Here is a 7,500-nt window from a genome sequence, read left to right as displayed (position 1 = left end):
GCCGTGGGTGATCAGTGGGGTGATCAGTACATGAGTTTTTTTTTTTTTTTTTTTGCCTTCACGGACGTTCACGACAGTCTGCGGGGTATTTTCACACCCTGACTGTCCATCAGTACACCCAGCCGTGGGTGATCAGTGGGTGATCAGTACATGAGATTTTTTTTTTTTTTCCTTCACGGACGTTCACGGACAGTCTACGGAGTATTTTCACACCCTGACTGTCCCATCAGTACACCCAGCCGTGGGTGATCAGTGGGTGATCAGTACATGAGTTTTTTTTTTTTTTTTTGCCTTCACGGACGTTCACGACAGTCTGACAGTCTACGGGGTATTTTCACACCCTGACTGTCCCATCAGTACACCCAGCCGTGGGTGATCAGTGGGTGATCAGTACATGAGATTTTTTTTTTTTTTCCTTCACGGACGTTCACGACAGTCTACGGAGTATTTTCACACCCTGACTGTCCCATCAGTACACCCAGCCGTGGGTGATCAGTGGGTGATCAGTACATGAGTTTTTTTTTTTTTTTTTTTGCCTTCACGGACGTTCAGGACAGTCTGCGGAGTATTTTCACACCCTGACTGTCCCATCAGTACACCCAGCCGTGGGTGATCAGTGGGTGATCAGTACATGAGATTTTTTTTTTTTTTTTTTTCCTTCACGGACGTTCACGACAGTCTACGGGGTATTTTCACACCTGATGGTCCCATCAGTACACCCAGCCGTGGGTGATCAGTGGGTGATCAGTACATGAGATTTTTTTATTTTTTTTTGCCTTCACGGATGTTCACGACAGTCTGCGGGGTATTTTCACACCCTGAATGTCCCATCAGTTGATGAGGACATAGAACCAGACATCAACATCCCCACACTTAGACAAGCTCCAAGGACAAGATCAGGAACTAGAGGTGTTACTGCCAGCTTTAACAAAGCCATAGAAGTTCTTCTCATCAAGAGCAACATCAACACCAAGCTAGAAGCCATCACAAACCGCATGGATCAATTCACTATAACCGGAGGAGAAGCTAATAAAGATGAAGCTTATGTTATACAAGTTGGTCCAAAGGATGATGATAATATATGGTCCATTCTTCCTCACAAAGGAATGGTTTCCTTATTTGTCATCACGCCTAAGTGAAACGGTGAGCATTGAGAAGAGAAGAGCAAGCCTTCAAACGACATCACTTGACAAGATCAAAAGAGGCTCCTCTCCAACGGCTACTTTCTTTTCAAATCTCATCCACATCAAGGTAAGTAAGGTAAGTCCATTTACATTATGAATTATATCCTATGGTTTATCTTGCAGGGTCTTGAGACATTTTATTTCTTTTATTTCATTTCGTTGAGTCAGGCATTGTTTAGCCTATGCTTTCTTAAGTCCTAGATCGAGTCTTTGTATTGTTTTTGCTTCAAGACCCCTAGAAGGGCACAACTGCATTGGACACTATATAAGTCCCTTATAAGCAGTCATGTATTTTTAACCTTTTATGAAATATATGAGTCAGTTTGCCCTAGCAACTACTAAGCCTTTTGAGAGTTTGTGAGAAGCATTCTTGAGAGCAAATCGTGTTATATCAAGTTCCTCATCATAGAACTTGTGGTTACACCTCGATCCATCCTTTGGTTGTGTGAATCAATCAAAACCTCACCACATCAAACCATCTCTTTGTCTTTGTTGAGTTGTTTATTCGAACAAGCAACTTAGATCCATATCCACATCTATTCCATTGCCATCCATTGAATCATCAAGTTGGTTATACGACCAAGTGGTGTTTCTCATCTCCATTGGTGTCTTTGCGAGCCTCAATACAACCGGATCCATCATTCAAACCATCCTCTACATCAGATCCTTCCATCTCACTCCTCTTCATTATCAACCGGTTCATTGATCCTCACCCCTATCCAACCAGCTTGAGCAAGGTCCTCTTTGTGCCTATATCATTTTGGTATCAGAGCCTAAACGCTCCAAATCAGGTTGTTTCTTTTCTCTTTAGATAGATCGTTTAGTTTTGATAAAGAAAAACCCATAAAAATTTATTTTTCCTTTAGTTCTTGTGTTTCACCATTGATAAGCTTATAGTTGTTCTTGTTTCATATAAATCGAAAAGAAAATAAAAGTTTGTTTTGTTTTTATTGTTTGATCCGAAAACCCCAAGAAAAACCCAAAAGATTTCTGTTTTTGTGATTGTTGCATTTCGAGTTTCCTAGTATAGCTCCATCGCATATCATCTTTCCATCTTTAGAACAAGGCATTTGCATTTCGAGATTTCTTTCTTTTTGCATACTTCTTTGCTATCATATCGTTTTTATATCTCGGTCCCTTGCATTTCATTTGTAGTTTTATTTCTTTGATAACTTCACTTGATCTTGAAACTCTTTTCAGGTTAAGACATGGGAGACACTAGCTCAACTTCAGCTGATACCGCAACTACTATGGCTCAACTCCTAGTTGCAATGCAATCCATCAGTGAAAGGATGACTCGCCTAGAGCAAGGGCAACAAGCTCGAGCCAACCAACCGGTTCAAGGAGCAAACAACAATCCTCAAGACCAGCAACAACAACAACAACAACAACAACAACAACAACAAGACAACCCCCGAGCTGAGGATGATTCGGATAGTGACATGCCGAGTCTAGAAGAAGAAGAACAAAGACCCCCTCCTAGAAGAAATGCTAGAGATAGAGGAAGAAACCGAGGAAGAGGTCATGATCAAGAGCATGATCAATGGCAAGGAGGCAAGGACTTGAAGCTCACGCCACCAACCTTTGCTGGAAAGGTTAATCCTGATGCCTACATTGATTGGGAGACACGCATGGAGTACATCTTTGACTATTACCACTACTCCGAGCTAAGGAAGATCTCTCTAGCTGCTGCTCAGCTCACTGAAACCGCCTTGACATGGTGGGATCGAGAGTTATCCGAAAGGAGAAGACTAAGGCGTGCACCCATTGCTCTTTGGGATGACATGAGAGCCATGCTGAGGAGAAGATATGTGCCAAGTTACTACTACCGTGACTTGCAAAAGAGATTCAGAAAGCTCACTCAAGGTTCCAAGTCAGTTGAGGAGTATTATGAAGAGTTTGATGCTATGAGGAATCGCTTAGAGGTTCAAGACTCTGAGGAAACCTTGATGGCACAATTCTTGGATGGACTTCAAGATAGGATAACAAGAAAGGTGGAGAGACAAAACTATGAGCACTTCCATGATCTAATCCACTTTGCTATCCAAGCAGAGCAACACATCAAGCGCAAGACCGCAGCTACAAGTAGGAGTAAGAGCACTTGGACTCCCCCAGCTCAAAGAAATGACAAGGGCAAGTCCATTGAGATTGAGAGCCGGTTCAAGAAGAACTCCACTGCTGATGCATCTAAGGGTAACAAGGCTGATCAAAGCAAGCCTAGTGCACCTAGAAACCGAGACATCACTTGCTACAAGTGCCAAGGTAAAGGACATTATGCAAGAGATTGTCCTAATCAAAGAGTCATGATCCTTAGAGAAGATGGAGGATATGAGACTCAAGAAGAAGAAGAAGCGGATGCTACTGATGAGGAGATCACTGATTATCCAGATGAGGGAGAGATACTTGTGACAAGAAGAGTACTTAGTGCAATGTTCGAACCAGAAACTATTCAAAGGGAGAACATCTTTCATACAAGATGCACCATTGAATCTAAGGTATGTAGCTTGATCATTGATGGTGGTTCATGTACTAATGTTGCTAGCAAGTATTTGGTTGATAAGCTAGGTCTCAAGACAACCACACATCCAAGACCTTATAGATTGAAGTGGTTAAATGATGAAACCGAGCTAAAGATTGGTGAACAAGTGGAAGTTTCTTTCAGCATAGGTCGATATGCTGACAAGGTAATTTGTGATGTGGTTCCTATGCAAGCTGGTCATCTTTTGCTTGGCAGGCCTTGGCAATTTGACAAGGAAACCATACACAATGGACGCACCAACTACTATAGTTTCACTCACAACAACCGCAAGCACAACCTAGCTCCTTTAACTCCACAACAAGTCTTTGACTTGCAAAAGGATATGAGCAAAGGAAACAAGGTAAGTAAGACTAATCTCTATATTAGTCCATCTAAAGTTTTAAAATCTTTAGAGAACAAAACACAGGTGCTACTAATGATCTTTAAGGAAGGTGTTTTGACAGATTATAAAGATCAAGAACTTCCACCAGAAGTTGTGCAACTACTTGAGAAGTTCCCTGATATCTTTCCAGAAGATATTCCTGCTGGTTTACCACCAATAAGAGGAATAGAACACCAGATTGATCTAGTACCAGGAGCTCCATTGCCAAACCGACCAGCCTATAGAGTCAATCCGGAGGAAGCCAAAGAATTGGAGAGACAAGTGCAAGACTTGATGGACAAGGGATACATAAGAGAAAGTCTAAGTCCTTGTGCAGTTCCAGTTCTTCTAGTGCCAAAGAAAGATGGGACTTGGAGGATGTGTGTTGATTGCCGAGCCATAAACAACATCACCATCAAGTATAGACATCCAATCCCACGACTAGATGACATGCTAGATGAACTCAGTGGTGCCACTATCTTCTCAAAGATAGATTTGAAGAGTGGTTATCACCAGGTAAGAATGAAAGAAGGAGATGAGTGGAAGACTGCTTTCAAGACCAAGAGAGGTCTCTATGAATGGCTAGTCATGCCATTTGGTCTTACCAATGCTCCAAGCACTTTCATGCGCCTCATGAACCATGTTCTAAGGGAGTACATCTGTAAGTTTGTAGTTGTATACTTTGATGATATCTTAGTCTATAGCAACAGCTTAGAAGATCATCTTATTCATCTTGAAAAGGTTTTGGAAACCTTGCGCCAAGAGCATCTTTATGCTAATCTCAAGAAATGTACCTTTTGCACTGATCAACTAGTTTTCCTAGGCTTTGTTGTTAGTTCACAGGGTCTAAAGGTGGATGAAGAGAAGATCAAAGCAGTACAAGAGTGGCCCACGCCAACTACAATAGGTCATGTGAGGAGTTTCCATGGACTAGCAAGCTTCTATAGAAGATTTGTCCGAGACTTCAGCACCATAGCAGCCCCATTAACTTCAGTAATCAAGAAAGATGTGGCTTTCAAATGGGGAAGTGAACAGGATGAGGCTTTTCAAAACCTCAAAGATAGTTTAACTAATGCTCCTGTTTTAGTCTTACCTGATTTTAACAAAACTTTTGAGATTGAATGTGATGCATCAGGAACAGGTATTGGAGCAGTGTTGACTCAAGGAGGAAAGCCAGTAGCATTCTTCAGTGAGAAGTTACATGGAGCTACACTCAACTATCCTACCTATGATAAAGAGTTATATGCACTAGTGAGGTCATTGGAGACTTGGCAGCACTATCTACTCTCTAAGGAGTTTGTGATCCACACTGACCACGAGACACTCAAGTATTTGAGAGGACAAACTACCTTGAAGAAGAGGCACGCAAGGTGGCTAGAGTTTGTGGAATCTTTTCCTTATATCATCAAGTACAAGAAAGGAAAGGAGAACATTGTAGCTGATGCTTTGTCAAGAAGGCATGCGCTTATATCTTTGATGGAAGCCAAGGTAATGGGGTTTGAACACATCAAAGAGCAGTACCAAGAAGATCCAGACTTTGGAGACATCTACAAGCAATGCAAGCAAGCAGCATTTGGATCTTTCTATCAGCATGATGAGTTTCTATTTAAAGATAAAAGGTTGTGTATCCCACAAGGTTCCATGCGAGACTTGATCTTGAGAGAAGCACATGGTGGTGGACTTATGGGACACTTTGGACGTGACAAAACCTTGAGTATAGTGGCAGAACACTTCTATTGGCCACACTTGAGAAGAGATGTTGAGAAGCTATGCGCAAGATGCATTGTTTGTCTCAAAGCTAAATCCAGGTTACATCCTCATGGTCTCTACATTCCTTTACCTATTCCTGACCTACCTTGGGTAGATATTTCCATGGATTTTGTTTTAGGTTTGCCAAAGATCAGGAACAAGGACTCCATCTTTGTTGTGGTGGACAGGTTTTCTAAGATGGCTCATTTTATTCCTTGCAATAAGACTAATGATGCTACTCAAACTGCTGATTTATTCTTTAAGGAAGTGGTTAAGCTTCATGGTATTCCTAGAACTATTGTTTCTGACAGGGACACAAAGTTCTTGAGCCACTTTTGGAGGACCATTTGGAGGAAGTTAGGTACCAAGCTCTTGTTCTCTACCACTTGCCATCCTCAAACTGATGGACAAACTGAGGTTGTTAACCGCACTCTATCCACTCTCTTGAGAGCCACGGTTGGTAAGAACTTGAGGAATTGGCTTGATTGTTTACCTTTCATTGAATTTGCTTATAATAGAGTTCCTCATTCAGCTACTAAACTTTCACCTTTTGAGATTGTGTATGGTTTTAAGCCAATGACTCCTTTAGATCTCTCTCCTATTCTACCACAAAAGGATCAAATGGTGAGTACTGATGGTGAGACTAAAGCTGAACTTATGAAGAAAATCCACCAGAAGGTTAAGGAGAACCTAGAGAAGCAAAATGAGCAAAACAAGAAGCAAGGTGACAAGGGAAGAAAGGAGGTTTCATTTGAACCAGGAGATTGGGTTTGGTTACATATGAGGTCCGAGAGGTTCCCAAAGCAAAGGAAGTCCAAGCTCTCACCAAGAGGAGATGGCCCATTCAAAGTCTTGAAGAAGATCAATGACAATGCCTATCAATTGGAGCTGCCGGTTGAGTTTAATGTTTCTTCTACTTTCAATGTGTCAGATTTATCTTACTTTCATGCAGATGAAACTGTTCTGAGGTCAGAACCTTCTCAAGAGGGAGAGAATGATGAGGACATAGAACCAGACATCAACATCCCCACACTTAGACAAGCTCCAAGGACAAGATCAGGAACTAGAGGTGTTACTGCCAGCTTTAACAAAGCCATAGAAGTTCTTCTCATCAAGAGCAACATCAACACCAAGCTAGAAGCCATCACAAACCGCATGGATCAATTCACTATAACCGGAGGAGAAGCTAATAAAGATGAAGCTTATGTTATACAAGTTGGTCCAAAGGATGATGATAATATATGGTCCATTCTTCCTCACAAAGGAATGGTTTCCTTATTTGTCATCACGCCTAAGTGAAACGGTGAGCATTGAGAAGAGAAGAGCAAGCCTTCAAACGACATCACTTGACAAGATCAAAAGAGGCTCCTCTCCAACGGCTACTTTCTTTTCAAATCTCATCCGCATCAAGGTAAGTAAGGTAAGTCCATTTACATTATGAATTATATCCTATGGTTTATCTTGCAGGGTCTTGAGACATTTTATTTCTTTTATTTCATTTCGTTGAGTCAGGCATTGTTTAGCCTATGCTTTCTTAAGTCCTAGATCGAGTCTTTGTATTGTTTTTGCTTCAAGACCCCTAGAAGGGCACAACTGCATTGGACACTATATAAGTCCCTTATAAGCAGTCATGTATTTTTAACCTTTATGAAATATATGAGTCAGTT

This window comes from Raphanus sativus, unplaced genomic scaffold (assembly GCF_000801105.2).
Source record: "Raphanus sativus cultivar WK10039 unplaced genomic scaffold, ASM80110v3 Scaffold0081, whole genome shotgun sequence".
Lineage (NCBI taxonomy): Eukaryota > Viridiplantae > Streptophyta > Magnoliopsida > Brassicales > Brassicaceae > Raphanus > Raphanus sativus.
Note: the sequence above shows the minus strand (reverse complement) of the source record.